Here is a 17,953-nt window from a genome sequence, read left to right as displayed (position 1 = left end):
TTATGCCTGGTAGAAAAATAGGAATTTTGGATCAGCCTATCGATAAAGGCCCATCTGTCTCCTATGTTTATAACAGTTCAGAGTTCTAAAATGCTTGAGCATAATAGTGACTTTAGATAGAATTTTGACGTTCTGTTGGTTGCACAACCATTTTGTATCTCCGCATTAAATTAATGTTCTTTTGAAATACTTTTTGTATTCAAATGTGATGCCTCGTTCATGTTATGGAGACAGTGGTGTTATTCAGCTGGTTTTACCCGGTTTGGGCTAACCAGTAGCGGCAGCTGCGGGAGGATCCGCTGCTCTTCCCACCCGCCCGAACGTCATCATGTTCCTGTTTTTGATGATCTGTGCATGCGTGCGCGCTCACATTTGCGAACCGGTAGCGAAGGTAAGTGAATACCACCTCTGGATGGAGGCCAATGATTGCCACTAAGAAGAGGGAGTCAAACTATTCTTCAAAGCACCTGAGGGCAGGACAAGAAGCAATGGATGGAAATTAATCAAGGAGAGAAGCAACTTAGAACTAGGGAGAAATTTCCTGACAGTTAGAACAATTAATAAGTGGAACAACTTGCCTGCAGAAGTTGTGAATGCTCCAACACTGGAAGTTTTTAAGAAGATGTTGGATAACCATTTGTCTGAAGTGGAGTAGGGTTTCCTGCCTAAGCAGGGGGTTGGACTAGAAGACCTCCAAGATCCCTTCCAACTCTGCTATTCTATTCTATTCTATTCTATTCTATTCTATTCTATTCTATTCTATTCTATTCTATTCTATTCTATTCTATTCTATTCTATTCTAATTAACTTTTGAACCCCTTAGCAAAGAAACATTCTTTTCTTGTCAAATAAGACATCCAAGCTAAATTTTCATGGACTTTTTGGGCCTGGCTTGCTTTGACAGTAATTTGTACTTTTTTCATCTTTTATAAATGCATAAGATTTTCCTCTTTTCAGAGAGGAAAGGAGTTTTGTGATTTTTAATTGGTTATTGGAATCATGGTCTACATTGGATGGAATTTTCAGAGTTGAAAAAGCAAGGGGAAATATTTGAGGGGTTCTTGGTGCTCTCTGAACTTGGGTTTTTTTTCTTCTTGCAAACGTTTCATTACCCAAGCTACGTAACCTCATGGGTGCCATGAGCTACAAATATTCTCCTTTATTGAGAAATACCTGAGTTGTTAGAGTATGGATTTTAAAATTGCAACACTCATATAAATAAGGCCACAATTTAAGAAGGTTCTCATTCTAGTAGTTCTTTTACCTTGATGATGCCTTCACTTTGATGGTCACGTTTCGCTTGATTCCTGGTGACCACATGGCCATTGACTTGTAACAATTCTGTGTTGTTATTGTGACTTAGGCCCAAGTAGTTATTACCAGACACAATCAGTCCTAAACAAACATATTTTATTAGAACAGCTGAGAATTACTTCATTCTCAGCTTAGTCCAAATTAATTCCAAAACAAATTCTTCATAAACAGTCCTTCGGCCTTATCATCAACCTTTGTCTTCTTTGGTACCCTGCCAAAGGCTTTTCTTGGCAAAACCCCACAAAGTTCAGAAGCGAGAGATGCCGATAAGAAATTAATGTATTGCAACGTTGCTTTCCTAGAGCCCAAGAGCCGTTGCTGCTCTTTTAAGCCTTCTGGGAGGGGCCAATCATCTCCTGGCCTTACTCCCGAGTCGTCCTTTTTGCTTTAGCTGCTCTTGCCTTCTGGCAGCTCTTCGCATGCGTGCACTAGGAACAGGCTCTCCTGTTCCTCTGCCTCTCTGCTATCTGCCTCTGGAGGCTCCGGAGTACGCACATCACTCCCAGATAGCCCTGGCCCCATCTCTACCTCTGATGCAGACCCTCGTCCGGGCCTTTCCCTGACTCCAGGACTGGCCCATGTTCCTCCCCAGCCTCCTCACTGTCCGACTCCGCTGTCAGCTCTGCAGGCTGCTGGCGGACCACAACAGTCCTTGACTTAACAATAGTTTGTTTAGTGACTGTTCAAAGTTACAACAGTACAAAAAAAATATGACTTATGACCATTTTTCACAGTTATACCCTTTGTTGCATCCCCGTGATCATATGATCAAAATTGAGGTGCTTGGCAACTGGTTCATATTTATGACTGCTGCTGTGTCCCAAGATCACGTGACCACTCTTTCTTCTGACAAGCAAAGTCAATGGGGAAGAAGCCGGATTCACTTAACAGCCGGGTTACTTACTTAACAACTGCAGTGATTCACTTAACGACTGTGGCAAGAAAGGTTGTAAAATGGGGCAAAACTTACTTAACAAATGTCTCATTTAAAAAGCAAAAATTTTGGGCTCAGTTGAGGTCGTAAATTGAGGACTACCAGTACTGAAGAGATTTACAACTTGTCTTCTTCTGGGAGATAGATAGATAGATAGATAGATAGATAGATGATATAGATATAGATAGATAGATAGATAGATAGATAGATAGATAGATAGATAGATATATTCAACTTCATAGTCAAATACTAGCATTTTCTAGTAATTCAGCTAATACTCATGCCTGACCCAACTTAGTTTCAGAGTTCAAACAAGAAAGAACAGCTGCTATCACTTGCTGAGACTCCATTTGGACTATACTTCCTCAAAAAAGGCCTGACTGACAGCAAGATTAGAAGCCTTTTAGTGTCAGATTAAGAGATTACTGTTCGCTTTGGCACTGTAAAGGGCTATGCTTCAATTGGCTTTTGATTTTTAAAAAAAATATTGCTGTGTGCCAAGTTTTAATTGTTTTTCTTTGCGGTATTTGATCTAAATAATTTTATATCTGGTGCACACTGTCCTGGAGCCTATTCGATAAAGGAAGAATTAGGAATGCTTCATATACCACAGTGAAAGAATGACTGGTGAAGATGGAGGTTGCAGAAATGGCTAAATTAACTTCTTTGCAAAAGAAAAGAGTGAGGCTTTCTTGTTTAATAATAGAATAAGAGATAATTTTCTAATTGGGTTTATATTTGCTGCAAAAGACATTGGAATTTGCTTCCTTCTATATATAAATCTTTGTATTTCTATTACTTTCTATATCTTTTTATTTCTTCTCTCTGCACTTTATTCTTTTTACTTTTATGTTTTTTTTTGTACAACTTTTAGTATGAAATGCTTCCTAAAAAATATTGTTTACAAATACTACATCCTTCCTGTGGATGCTGAAAATTATTTTCCTTATCCTGCAATTTAACCAGAACTATTCTTGATTATTTTTGATTGTACAGATTGCTAGGCATTATATGTGGCTTTTAATATAAATTATCTATCTATCTATCTATCTATCTATCTATCTATCTATCTATCTATCTATCTATCTATCTATCTATCTATCATCTATTTATCTCTCTCTCTCTCTCTCTGTATGTGTGTGTGTGTGTGTGTGTGTATGTATGTATGTATGTATGTATGTATATATGTATATATGTATATATATGGGTGCTTCATCACTGGAGGTTTTTAGGAATAGACTGTACAGTCACTTGCCTGAAATGGTATAGGACCATGATGGTGAACCTATGGCATGGGTGCCACAGGTGGCACGCGGAGCCATATCGGTGGGCACGCGAGCTCAGCTCCGGCACGCATGCGTGCACCAGCCAGCTGATTTTTCGGGCCTTTTGGGCCTACCAGAAGTCAGGAAACACACTGTTTCCGGCCTCCAGAGGGCCTCTGGGGGGGTGGGGAAGGGCGTTTTTGCCCTCCCCAGGCTCCTAGAAAGGCTCTGGAGCCTGGGGAGAGCAAAAAACAGGCCTACCGGGCCCACTGTGCCATCATGTGCCAAAAGTGGGGGAAGCACGGGGGGGCAGGGTACATAGAATTATGGATGTGGGCCCGCGTGCGTGTGACTCCACCGCGCTCCCCCCGCTTTTGGCACACGATGGCAAAAAGGTTAGCCATCACTGGTATAGGATCTCCTGCTTGAGTAGGGGGTTGGACTAGAAGACCTCCAAGGTCCCTTCCAGCTCTATTCTGAGGAAGTAATATATTCCCCTTCTTTGGTTTTTTGAAGAATCAATTAAGAGAGTCAGAGACGTCCTGAAAATTATATCCCTACAATTTGTCAGAGCTCTATTTATCCACAGAGTTTTCATTTTGGATTTTGGTGATCTGTGTGATGGATAGAATAAAGCCCACGACTAAGTACCTGCATTCCTCATTTGCTAAAGCTTCATCTTTAGCATTGAAGGCTTAAGAAATATCACGTCAGTTTTTGACAACTTTATAAAAAGAAAATGGATTTTCATAATTGTAAATCAAGTACAGGGAATGAAATGATAAATAAGACATCTAGATAAGAACTTTCTCCATTATGCAGGCCAATCCTGTCCTTTGGGGCAGATGCTTGGAATAAAACTTTTGAAGTTTCTTCTGGCCCTTTGAAGTTGAGGTCTGGAGTGATCTGCAAAAGTAAGTAGAAATACACATGTAAAGATGATTCCTTGTCCTTGTCCTAATTTCTAGTCTGCCAATGACTACGTTTTGTCCTCAAAACCACTTGCCACAAGTCTTAATTGAAGAAGGACTTTAAGGGAGAATATTTTGGCTCAGATTCTCCCTGTTCCCCTTCCTCTGTGTCATACATCTGCCCGCCATTAACAAAAGTTGATGAAATGGAAAAAAAAATGCAGACGTAGCTCTGATCTGCATTGTGATGACTTTAGCAGTGAGTAAAAACGCAGCATTCCAATTCATGTAGTCATAGCTTAGAAGTGGTCACGTAAAACAGAAATGGAAGAAACCTGACAGATCTTAGAAATAGGGAAAGGGGCAAGTATTAATGTTTATGTGCAGCTATAATATATACTTTATCTAGATTCTTAAAATTAAAATTAAAATTTGGGAGTGGTTGGTTTCCAAATAGATAGTTTTACCAAGGAGATAAAATAATTTAGCAATAAGAGTTATAATATAATAGCATTTTTAAAAAAGGACACTGACTTTTAAATGAGGGAAATGATGAAATAATCTGGAGGTTGACAATGAATTGGTGAAAGTCAGGCTTCTTGAAAAACATTTCAAGACTTGACACATAAGGCCTTTACTAATTTTACGTTTCTATTTTGGGATTTTCCAATCTCACATCCTGTCCATTCACATTTGCCTTAAGAAGGCTTCTGCCTCATATCCATATTAGAGATTTCACATTCCTAGAAACTTTGAAAAATGGAATTATGGGGGAAATTAAAATATACATATTTCTTTATCAACTCTAAATGTATTCTATTACTTGAGTAACCTACAATGCATTCTTTGTCATCTAGATGGCTAATAGTAATGTAATATTTGGAATATTTTTGAAATTTATGGAGCATCCTATGTGCATGCTTATTTAGAAGTTTAATGGGGTTTATTCTCCATTAAGAAGACATCCATTGGATTGTACTATAGTCTCAAAAGTATTAATTTTATAGTTTGAATACAAGCAAGAACACAAGGACAAGGTATTCTTTATATGTGTGTGAGGAAAATGCAATCTGTTACTCCGTGCTACATAATGATACAGAACTGAGAAGTAAAAAAAAAAATTGATATAATAGTCAGGAATTAATTATCAGGAATTTTTGTCCTAATATACCCAGAAGAGCTCAGATCGGGGAAGACTGCTTTAAAAACATTTCTTCCTCAAGGGGAAAAAACCCCATAGTCCAATTTTTTTTGGGGTGGGTGGCAGTGGTGGGATTCAAATTTTTTTACTACCGGTTCTGTGGGCGTGGCATGCCTTAGTGGGCGTGGCTTGGTGGACGTGGCAGGGGAACGATACTGTAAAATCTTCATTCCTTCCCCACTCCAGGGGCAGGTTACTGCAAAATCCCCATTTCCTCCTGATCAGCTGGGACTCAGGAGGCAGAGAATAGATGGGGGCGGGGCCAGTCAGAGGTGGTATTTACCGGTTCTCCAAACTACTCAAACTTTCCACTACCGTTTCTCCAGAACTGGTCAGAAGCTGCTGAATACCACCTCTGGTGGGTGAGGAAAGCAACATTGAGACAACCTTGGCCTGAATCACTAAGAATCTCCATAGACGCTGCTCTAAAAAGAAATCACTTATTTTCAGTCTGTTTAAAATTTCACTGAACTTGCCCTCTTGCTGTGGTAGGCTAAATGCTTTATTCAGATGTTATTTGGTTTGCTTTAATTAGAACCTTGATTTAAGGGCTTAAAGATTGCTAGAGTATCTGTTCTTTCTTAATCATGTTTCTTCAAACACTCCCAACTGTGAGAGCTTGAAGGCTGAACCACGAATGATTCGCTCAAAGTATTTCATAGTGTGTATGTGACTTCATTTTCTGAGGAGGACATTTTTTTTTAAAAAAAAAGAATATATCTAGTAAGTGGTAAGTAGCAATAACACTACAAAATGAAATATAAATGAAAGCTTAGAGAAGGGCTCTCAACATTTACTCCCAAGGACCACTTCAGTGGCCTAAAATACACCGAGACCATCACAACATAGCAACAAACCTAAGCACAACCGCTGAAGGAAATGCAATCTGTGTCATGAAAAGGAATGTTTATTTTAATAAAAAAAACATTGTGATAAAACATCAGTCTAGTTCCCTCAACCCAGGGCTTTGGTGGATCTACTTTGAAAAATAAAGAAACATGGGTCTAGAAGAGGATGTATCCTACTTTTATGTTAGCTTGGGCTACCACTTTCTACCAGAATTTTATGTCTTCATTCAGCATACAAGTAGTCCTCGATTTATAACTATAATGGAGCTTGCCTGTAAGTCGTAATGGTCATAAAGCACATCATCCCAAGAGAAGGCCCAATTTTGTGACCTTTTTACAGTGATTAGTAAATGCTCCTTCCCATATTTGGGTAGACCAGGTTGACCTGATAGAACAAACACTTCATTTCTTCCCTGGTACAGCTGACAAAGGGAGGAGAACCTGTGGCTTAGAGGTTAAAACATGTACCTAATATGCAAGCAGCCCAGGTTCGAATCCTAGAAGGGTATGGCTAGCTGATGAGGGCTAAATAGCTTGAAATAGATCTATACTAGTCTCCCTTTATTTCTTTTTCAGTAAATATAAATTTAAGACAGTGATTCTTAAAGAGATCCATTGTTCACTCTGGGGCGTGTTCCACCCCAGGTTGCATGCCCAATAAGTTGACCATTCCAGATTGAAGGAGCATGCAATTTATGCAGTGAATATCATATGTAGCATTCCAGTTGACAGTACCTTAAGTATGGAACATCTCTTTGCAGAGAACCTGTTTTATTTGAAAATACACAAATGGAACTGCATGAGGAGAGTTGCGGTGATGTTCCGAAACTTAATCTCCCTCCATAAGTGCTAATTGCCTTATGGCCAAGAACTGTGAAATTTCATAAATGATTCTGACTTAAAAACACTCCCTTGTTTTAGGACCTCCTGCCTTGTTTATTCAGGTTGGTTGATGAATGCTGCTGTTTTTTTGTCCACAGGTCAGGCTTCCTTGTCAAATCTTGATTGACAGTTCTACAACTATCTCACCGTGGCTTTTATTTCAAAGTCATTTTGTTTATTCAACTGCTGAATCTCCCTTAGGCTATAGTCCAGGGCTTTCTTCTTTTTTTGTGGGGATATAGTCACTCCGGCATCTTTATGGGTTTCTTCCTATGAAGACATGAGACCTCTTGTTGACACTTGGCATTCCTTTAATTCCTCTTACCACTGCCTCCACCACTATGGGAAAAACCAGCCCATCTTGCAGTTTATCACTTAAAATCTTAGCTGTTGTAAAACTGCTGCATATATTTGTATTATCTTCTGCCATTCTAGAATATGAAAGTATTTTGGTCTGGTATTTATCTGCCTGTGGATGCGGTGGCTCAGTGTCTAAGACGCTGAGCTTGTTGATCAGAAAGATTGGCAGTTCGGCGGTTCGAATCCCTACTGCTGCATAACGGAGTGAGCTCCCGTTACCTGCCCCAGCTTCTGCCAACCTAGCAGTTCGAAAGCACGTAAAAAATGCAAGTAGAAAAATAGGGACCACCTTGGTGGGAAGGTAACAGTGTTCCGTGTGCCTTCGGTGTTTAGTCATGCCGGCCACAGGACCACGGAATTGTCATCCGACAGCACTAGCTCTTTGGCTTAGAAATGGAGATGAGCACCGCCCCCTAGAGTCGGGAACGACTAGCACGTATGTGCGAGGGGAACCTTTATCTTTACCTTTATCTGATCTGCCAATTCTGTCTTAATTTAGAGCAGAGGTGTCAAACTCTTATTTCATTGAGGGCCGCATCAGGGTTGTGTTTGACTTTGGGGGGCCAGGAGGCCCGTGGCAGGGTATCACTTTTGGTGGCCGAGAACGATCATCCTATATTGAAAAAGTGTAGTACTGTGTAGTGACTGGAATACAAAGCATTTTTTGGTTACCCACTTGTTCCAATATGTCAGTGCTACTAGATCTAGGCTGCAGATACCTAGCCTACCGTAAGGGGGCCACAAAAAGTTAAGAAAGTTGATATTTTTTTGTCGCCATCTAGTGGCCATTGATTCTCTGCAGCCCTGTGTTGGCCCTTAAATATAGTACCTTTTTATAATTAGATATTCTGTCATAGACAGACTTGATTTGTTCAGAAGACATTGTCAAGACACTCTCCGCTGATACTTGCCAGAATTAATCATGTTTGGAGTAGATTCATTGAAAGTTATACCTGATTTAAGTTGTGCTGATCAGAGTAGGCTTACTCTAAATGTGATTAAGACTGCATCTGACTATAGTAGAAATGCCTGCCAGTTAATAAATCAGTGTTGTTCAATAAATCTTACCTTGTCTTTTACCTAAGAATTAGATTCAAATTGGAAATTACTGAGGAATTCATTCTGAACTAGAATTCCAGAACCAGCCTTCCTTTCATCCCAAAGATTTGTTATGCTATAAACAAACATCTTGGCCTTAATATAAATTAGCAGTGTTTTAAGAAAGGTAAATTTCCATGCTTTCTTTGCTTTTTCATGCAGAATGGCCAAGCAGCATGAAAGCTCCCCCCCCCCCCCCCGGCTATCCATATAACTCAATTTGTCTTACCTGAATAGGGTACCAACTCAGTACTTCTCAGCTAACATGGCTAGACACATAATATAGCTTTTTTCTAGGCAATTTGTATAGGATTTCCTTTTTCCTCCTCTGAGACTCTTCTTAGTGCATACATATTTTTGAGTGGTGCTTGAATGGCATTCTTGTAGTATATTTATTTATATATTTATACTTAATAGTATAAAAAAGACATATCGCCAGCTAGTAACTGTCACAACGAATACACTTTTTCTCCCATTCTCAGTCAAAACTCTGGTGAAGACCTTTTAGAAGATGTTTCTAATCTAGTGAAGCAGTTCGAAGACTTTGTTCCCCATTTGGCCTGCCTTCCTTTCTTCCTTCCTTCCTTCCTCTCCCTCCCGCCACCTTTCTCGTCCCTTCCTTCCTCGCTCCCTCGCTCCCTCCCCATCTCCTCCCTCCCTCCCACTCTTTTTCTTCCCTCCCTCCCACCCCTTTTTCCTTCCTTCCTCCCTCCCCTTTCTCCTTCCTTCCTCCCTCCCTCCCTCCCCTTCCTCCTTCCTCCCTCCCTCCCTCCCTCCCCTTTTTCTTCCTTCCTTCCTTCCTTCCTTCCTTCCTTCCTTCCTTCCTTCCTTCCTTCCTTCCTTCCTTCCGCCACCTTTCCAGTCCCTTCCTTCCTCGCTCCCTCCCTTCGCCTGTCTCCTCCCTCCCTCCCACTCCCTTTCCCCCCTCCCTCCCACCCCCTTTTTCCTCCCTCCCTCCCTCCCCTTTCTCCTTCCTTCCTCCCTCCCTCCCCTTCCTCCTCCCTCCCTCCCCCTTTTTCCTTCCTTCCTTCCTTCCTTCCTTCCTTCCTTCCTCCCTCCCTCCCTCCCTCCCTCCCTCCCCTTCGTTCCTCCCTTCCTCCCTCTTTTGTAGAAAACAAAACAGAACATTGTTGCTGCTTAGTACTTTAATTGGAAACGCATTCACTTTCTAGTTTAAAAAAGGCAAAGAAAAGCAGAAGTGTACTGAATGTAGGCAGCAGAAAGCCTCCTCCTGTGCTTGCATTCTGGTAAATCAGTAGTTTTCTGACGGCTTTTGCATCCCTCCCAGTACTGAGTGAACATGATGTGCTCCCGGAATTTCAAAAAAAGCATTAGCTTCCAAAAGAATTCAGATTCTCTGATTTGTGGAAGGAAGGAAGGCATTAAAGAGTGACAGATTACAATCGAGAGATTTCTAACAGTTATTTTGGTGGGACAGGATTTTCCTTTCCTTTTATTTTATTTGGGTATGTGTAGTGAATGATTTATAGGGAGGCTTTTAATGCATTGCTTTCAGTAAGCGTCAAATTTTTGAGCGTGTTGCATAAAATCAGGAACCTTTCAAACAAACTCATAAATATTGTTCTTCCACTTGCTACAGTGGGCCACCGCAGGACATACTGTACCATTTATCATTCAGCAGAGATGGAAAGATATTTAAAGCATGTAGACATTATATCTTAAACCTTGTAGTAATGTAATTATTCCATCAGTTACAGCATCCCAAAATAAATTCAAGCCTTATTTTGTTAAAGCTGCTAGGCATATGATTTATCTACAACTAGAAAGTTCCTCTTAGATGAAAGCAGCCTTCAGTCATATTGGCTTTTCTACGAAACTTTTTAGATCTGAATCTTTTGACATAATTTTGCATTTGATTGATCAGGTAATATTGTGATATTTTCATGCTGGTTTTCAGTACAATGATAATATTTTGCTGGTGTGGGGAAATAATAAATTTTCAGAGTTTCTGCTTTGTGGAGCTCAGGGTTAGGAGAATCTAGAAATGTTATAAGTTACATAAATAAATTGTGAGATTTGCGCAAACAAAGGTGGGATATAATTCTAATAATAATAACAACAACAATACTATAAATACCATTTAATTAAAAAAAACCACCCTAGAATGCAAACGAAGTAGTAATTAAACAATGGTAACATCCTTTTCTGTGCAAGATAAATTGCTGCTTTCTCTATGTTTCTAAATTGTTCTTTTTTGAAGGACATTGATATGACTTTGGAGTATATAGAAAAACACAGTGGTATAAGATTTTAATATATCCCGATAGACTTAATACAATTTAACTATCTTTAGGCATTTTGTAGTTTGAAGTTTCTATTAATTTCAGTATGGGTTTATTTATTTGCCTCTCATAACAAGATTAACACATTTGAAAATTTTAAAAAAGAATGTCATAGGACAGCTTATCCTATCACTGTGGAAGAATTCATGAAAAATGAAGAGGAACTGCCCAGTAAAGCTTAAATAAAAAACTCAAAAACGGTAACAAACACAATTTCTTGGACTTGAGGGTGAGATCTCCTGGTTAAATAATAAGGAATTACTTTGCCATGCTTCTTCGCTATTAAAACTAAATTAACTCTTGGGGGATTCTCTGAAGAGTCTATTAAAACCATGTTGTTGCTAACAACACAGATTTTTGTGACATTTTGTACAGAAAAAAAACTGTTAAAAGAAGGGTACAGAGGGTCCCCAAGGAAGCATTTTCCTTCTTTCAGCTTTTCTCCTCCAGCAAAGGAAAAACGACACGTTCCTCACTGCCCAAAATGAAATCCAGTTGTCATAGATATTGTCCAGGTATACAGTTAAAATGACAGAAGAAAGTAAGTTGGAAATACTTTATTAGGTAGAAATGTCATTTGCTCCTTTTTACCATCGAAAGAATTAGAGAGATAAAAAACTGAATTGCATTTTAGATCTTTCCTACAATTATACTTCAAAACTTCCACATTGAAAGTGGCTGTATTTTCGGCTTGGTTTCCTCTTTCTTTTAAAAAAATTTTTTGCATTAGGCTTCAATATCTATTAGTTTTTCAAAGGACCATATTCTCATTTTTGTTCTGTTTCTTATCTAATCTTCCTGTATCGCGTTCTCATTATTCCTTGGCCAATGGCAGACATACCGGTAACCCCACATCTGTAGAAATCAAAAGCCAGCTGTGAGAATACTTTTTTTTTTTTACTGCTCTGTCCTAGAACTACCCAACACACAATTCCCCTGTTGGTCCTCCATGACTATTATGTTAATGAAAACACAATTCAAATTTAATTTTGACTAGGTTCTGCAAACTTCTTCAGATTCTACATAACAAAGATCTACCTCCTTCAGGTAGAAAGATCTACCTCCTTCAGGGAGAGCCATAGTAGGAATTGCCCAAAGCCCCTTCATTACATCATCACCCAGCAAGGCTCAACCAAGTTTGAGACTCAGGACAGACTACAGAGTTGCCCCTGCATGGCCCCATGGGAGTCTGACAACCAATCAGAATACAAGCTCAAATTCAAAGCCCAACAGATGGCATAAAACCAAGACACTCTCAGCATCTCGGCCCTTTTCTGCTCAGGAACTCAAGCCATGTGATTCTGTCCACCATTAAACCATCTTTCCAAGCAGTCTCCATGTTTCCAGTGTCTTTTTCCCCACTTGTAACTGAACCCAGATGGACATTTCTTCCAACACTACTTTCAAATTTTGCTTAAAATGAAGAAGAACTTTCTCTTGCACTATTCTTTTCTTCAGAGCCCCATGAGAATGTTCTGGTGCTGTCTGTGCTTATTCATAGCTAGCCTGCATTTGAGGCATTGTAGTAATTATAGAGCTGGTGTAGAGTAAGTAGTGGCAACTTCTTAAGCAGTTTACTGACCCAGCAGTTTAGGAAATGTTTGTTGGCTGTAGCAACATTATTCCTAGTTGCCTGTCTTGGTTCATTTCAGATTAATCTGTCTTTCACTTGGAAAGGAAATGAATTGAGTTGGTAACTTCAAGAGGTATGCAAAATCTGTTATAGGGCTAAATAAATGCGCAGGATTTTATGTATGCTATTGAAATTGGAATGTCAATTTGACACAAATTCTCACAAACAGGATGTTGGATGACTTGATCTGTTTTTCAAATGAGAAGCTTGAAAACAGCTATTTCAGTGAGATTGTAGAATGGAACAGTCCTGTTCTCATATCACCTCTTGTAGATGATATCCAAGTATATTTATTGCATCATAATGCATCTACAGAAATCTGATTAGTAGATAAGCACTTGGTTCAGCATTGCAAGTTGCAATGCAGATAAATCACCTGTCAGGGAATTGAAACTTTTTCCTCATGTTCTGAGTCTGTGTAATTAACTTGGAGAGCAATTTAATAAACAGAATAATACTTCTTTCCATCTGCTCAGTTCTAAACTGGTAGAATTGTTGAGTTGCCCGGTCATATCTAGAATTTTCATTAGGTCATTCACTTGACGCAGTACTCCTTGTTAAGAAAATGTTCAGAGTTTGTACATTTTTGGATTAATCTCTTGATTTCTTGTGCCCCTCCCCAAGTAATTTAAAACAACTGTCTTTATAGTTTGATGTGACATTATTCATTGTTGTCTTGGAGCTAGTCAGCAAGGGCCAAGGGAGTAATTAATTAAAAAATCTGGGATTATATATTTTTTTAAAGTCCCTGAAAAGCTGTGTTGAGGAGCAGTAGGTTTGTCACTTAGCAGTACATGTTATGACAAAAATATATATATCCAGTTTTAGATACTGATGTCTTCCAAGAAGACCAGGGAAGATATTTGCTGAAAGGTCCAGAAAGCCATTGCTGAGGATGTCAGAAATGGGTCAAGGGTATCTCTTGAGTCATGACAGCTTCCTGTGTTGCCAAAAGCACAGCCAACTCAATTTATGGATATCCAGGGTGGGGCACAAACAGGAAGGAGGAAATGTTGTATTCCAAGTCAGTTCTTAGTCAAAGTTCCAGCCAACTGAGGAAGCCGACTGTAGGTCTCCTTGGATAGGATTGTGCAACGAAAGCCTGAAAATGTTCTACTACAGGTAGACCTCCACCTACCGCTATAATGGAGCCTGCCCATTAAGATCGTATGTCATGATAGTTATAATAATAACAGTAACAGAGTTGGAAGGGACCTTGGAGGTCATCTAGTCCACAGACCTATACTCCTGTCATGTGACCAACCTGATCTTACAACCTTTTTTTTAGCAGTGGTTGTTAAATGAACTCGGCAGTCATAAAGCAAAAAGTGTACAAACAGAAGTAATTAAGTCAGACAGTGGTTTGCACAGTTTTGTGGAAAACCAGAGGTAAGTTCCAGATTTTTGGCAAAACCATCATATAATGCGGTCAAAAGATCCTAGGGATGCTTTAAACAGCTGCGAATGCAGCCCCGTTGCTGGACACCCAAAATTTGGTGATGTGATTGCAGAGGGGCCCTGATTGTAAGAACTTCTGATCTGGATCATAAGTTCCCTTTTTGAGTGGTCCTAACTTCAAACAAAGGGATGCGGTGGCTCAGTGATTAAGATGCTGAGCTTGTCGATCAAAAGATTGGCAGTTCAGTGGTTCGAATCCTTAGTGCTGCGTAACGGGGTGAGCTCCCGTTACGTGTCCCAGCTTCTGCCAACCTAGCCATTCAAAAGCACGTAAAAAATGCAAGTAGAAAAATAGGGACCACCTTTGGTGGGAAGGTAACAGCATTCTGTGCTCCTTTGGCGTTTAGTCATGTCAGTCACATGATCACGGAGACATCTTCGGACAGCGCTGGCTCTTTGGCTTTGAAACGGAGATGAGCACCGCCCCCTAGAGTCGGGAACGACTAGCACATATGTGCGAGGGGAACCTTTACCTTTACCTTTACCTAACTTCAAACAGCAAATGGTTGTAATTCAACATTCAGGCATGCAATAGTGTGCACTGCAAAATCTAATGCAGTTTCCCCCCCTCCTGGGAAAGTGTGTGGACTTGCTGACTGGATTTCTGAGGATTACAAACTCAATAACCCTTGTCTGGTCGGAGAGGGCTGATATTCCTGTTTTTGTCTTAGATATCTCCTGACAGTAAAGGCGCTTGTGATCCTCTCTCAACTGATTTGCGTGTATGTACAGGCATACAGATGATACCTTCTTTCCCAAGGCTCATAATTTCCCATCATGGTACGATAGTTAAAGATTATCTCACACGTCCTGCTCATTGCAGAGTTCTGGCTGGAATAATTTTTGGCATACCAAGCCTAGGGCGTATACCAAAATAGGCCATGTGGCCAAAATGTGGCAATGCTAGCAACATTATGAATGGGGCAGATTGGCTTTCAGGAATCCTTTACCACGTCAGCATTTCTAAGCTGCCCAAAAGTAGACCTGTGCAATGCTTGGTATATTTCTGCATCAATGCAGTTCTAAAATTTGACATGGCCTTTACAAACGTTGATGTGATGGCATGGGTACCTCATTTACCTAACATGCTTCAGAATTAGAAACAATGACAACAAATATAAAGACTAGTCATTTAAACTCTTTAATAAATACAAATTGGAGTATGAGGACATAAGTAAAAATCCTTTCGTTACAATTCCTATGACTTGTTGTTATTCTCTTTTCTCTAACTTACACAGGCTCCTTCTGACTTCTCATAAAAGTTTAGGAAGCTTTTGGTTTTTTTTAAAAAAAAGATCTTTTTTTTGTCGTTTAGCACAGTGTAATCTCTTGTAGATAGAAGATGTATGTTACTAGTTCTCTCAATACTCTTGGGGAAGGATAAGAGAGTATTTCAGATGCTTCCAGGTAATGTGTTGAGATAAGAAAACTCTGGAAAAATATGACAAAGGACAAAATGCATTATTTTTTTCACGTTTCCTCATGTGAGGAAAATTGGATTTTGTTCTTAAAGAACTTCTTTTTGACTTTGTAAAAATGAGGATGGAGCAGGGGCTGGAGAAAAGAATTGGTCAAAGAGACAAACTTTGTTTCTTGATTTTCTAGTTTCATTGGAAGGTAGGAAAAAAAAGACAAAACTGCAACCAGATATTCCTTGGGAAAGGCACATAGCTCAGTACTGTTTTGCTCAGTACTTTCATTGCTTATAATTTCCTTTTTTAAAAAAAATGAAATTAAAAAAAAGCAGACTAAAATTTCTTCTGCGGTTGGCTAAGAGTAGGTAATTGCAGTCAAAAATATTGGTTTACATCTAAAACAACATCCTATTTTAATGATGGCCGAAGGAGCAGTAACCACATTAGTCCTCTGTAGTGAAAACAATAAAGTGTGTGATATTTTAAAGTATCATTAAGCCCCGTGAATTGATCGCATAAATGTTTCTGGATTTCTAATGCAATGCTGATTCCCATCTTTTTCGTCTTCAGCTTTTATTTTTTGTCCCCCCTCTTCCCAAAAAAAGGGATCCATGATGTATAATCTTCCTTTCTGAGGGTCCCATGCATGTATTTGATTAAGTGATCTGTGAAAGTTTATGGAATAAATAACCTATTAGCTGCTGAAATGGTATAAGACCTTTTGCTGTTTTCCCCAGACCAATAATTGGAATTTGAATTGGAAATATTGTCACCATAGGGTCAATCAACAATTGCTATAGAGAAATAACAGGGTTGTAAGAATGTATTGATTAAATGTTGTGTGCTGCGAGGCTTTCCATATATATATATATAGAATATGGGGGTTTCCCCCCTCCCATCTTTGCCATCATTCTGATGGAATTTCAGGAATCTGGACAAAAATGCCTCGGCTTGAGCTCATCTTTGTCAAAATTACTTTGCTGTCTGATTTCCCCCTTGTCAGCTGCTCTGTAAGGCCCTTTGCTACCTGAACTGTACATTCAATTTAGCATGAACAAATGCTGAAAGATAAGTGTAGCCCCGGTACATAGTTCAAGCCATGTTCATTGTATTTGCATTTCCAAGGTCCTTGGCCTGTAAATCTTCAGCAGGGGTTAGAGAATCAACAACCGGCTTGCTTAAATGTAAACTCAGTTGTTGAAACATCTTTGAAACACCTTCATTTTTTGGGCTTTTGGAAAAAATGGATCAATATGTATTCATTAAGGAAGATCCACATCCACAACTTGATTTGTTGGGCTTCTTTCTTAAGCAATGCTCTGTCCCCAGCGGTGAAATCTAAAATTTGTTACTACCAGTTCTGTGGGCGTGGCTTGGTGGGAGGGGTAATGTGACTGGGTGGGTGTGGCCATTTTTTTTTACTTTTAAAACCATTTTTCCTACAACCTCTTCAGCGAAGAGATTGTAAAAAAAAATGCTTTCAAAGGGCTCTGACAATCCCAACTGAGTTGCCTGATCGGCAGAGGCTTTTTTTCTTTTAAAAGCTTCTGCCGATCAGGCAATTCAGCTGGGATCATCAGAGGCTTTTAAAACCATTTTTTCTACAACCTCTGAAGATGCTTTTTTGGACGAAGAGGTTGTAGAAAAAATGCTTTTTAAATTTTTTTAAAAAAGCCTCTGATGATTGCGCGGCTCAGCTGGGCGGGGGGGGAGGGATTTTTGCTACTGGTTCTCTGAACCACCCGCCTCCATCGCTACCTGGTCGGGTGATCTGGTCTGAACCGGGAGTATTTCACCCCTGTCTGTCCCTATTTAAGGTTTTATATCTATGGATAGTCTTCGACTTACAAGACTTCATTGAAGTGGCTGTTTGAAGTTACAGTGACACTGAAAGAAGTGATTTATGGCTGTTTTTCATACTTGCATCATCCCCATGGGATCAAAATTGTGATGCTTGACAACTGATCCTTATTTATGACGTTTGCAGTGTCTTAGGCTCATGTGATCACCTTTTGCGACCTTCTGACAAGCAAAATCAATGGGGAAGCCAGATTCACTTAACAACTGGTTACTAACTTTTAACAGCTGCAGTGGTTCACTTAACAACGGTGGGAAGAAAAGTTGTAAAAGGAGGCAAAAGTCACTTAAGAACTATTCTCAATTAGCAACAGAAATGTTGGGCTCAATTGTGGTCTTAAATCAGGGATTACCTGTATTAAGGCAGCGGTAGGGAACTATGGAAACTTTAGGACCTGTGGACTTCAACTCCCAAAATTCCTGAGCCAGCCTGGCTCAGGAATTCTGGGAGTTGAAGTCCGCACATCGTAACGT

General features: G+C 39.6%; 1 protein-coding gene across 1 annotated transcript in view; it reads left to right on the top strand.

The window, feature by feature from the left end:
* The window catches only part of EXT1 (exostosin glycosyltransferase 1), a 325,779-nt gene that overhangs the window by 85,623 nt on the left and 222,203 nt on the right, over window positions 1-17,953 (top strand). The gene's annotated exons all lie outside the window — the stretch shown is intronic.

The sequence above is a fragment of the Pantherophis guttatus genome, chromosome 3 (assembly GCF_059756535.1).
Source record: "Pantherophis guttatus breed Tessera chromosome 3, ASM5975653v1, whole genome shotgun sequence".
NCBI lineage: Eukaryota > Metazoa > Chordata > Lepidosauria > Squamata > Colubridae > Pantherophis > Pantherophis guttatus.
This window is presented reverse-complemented; position numbering and strand designations above follow the sequence as displayed.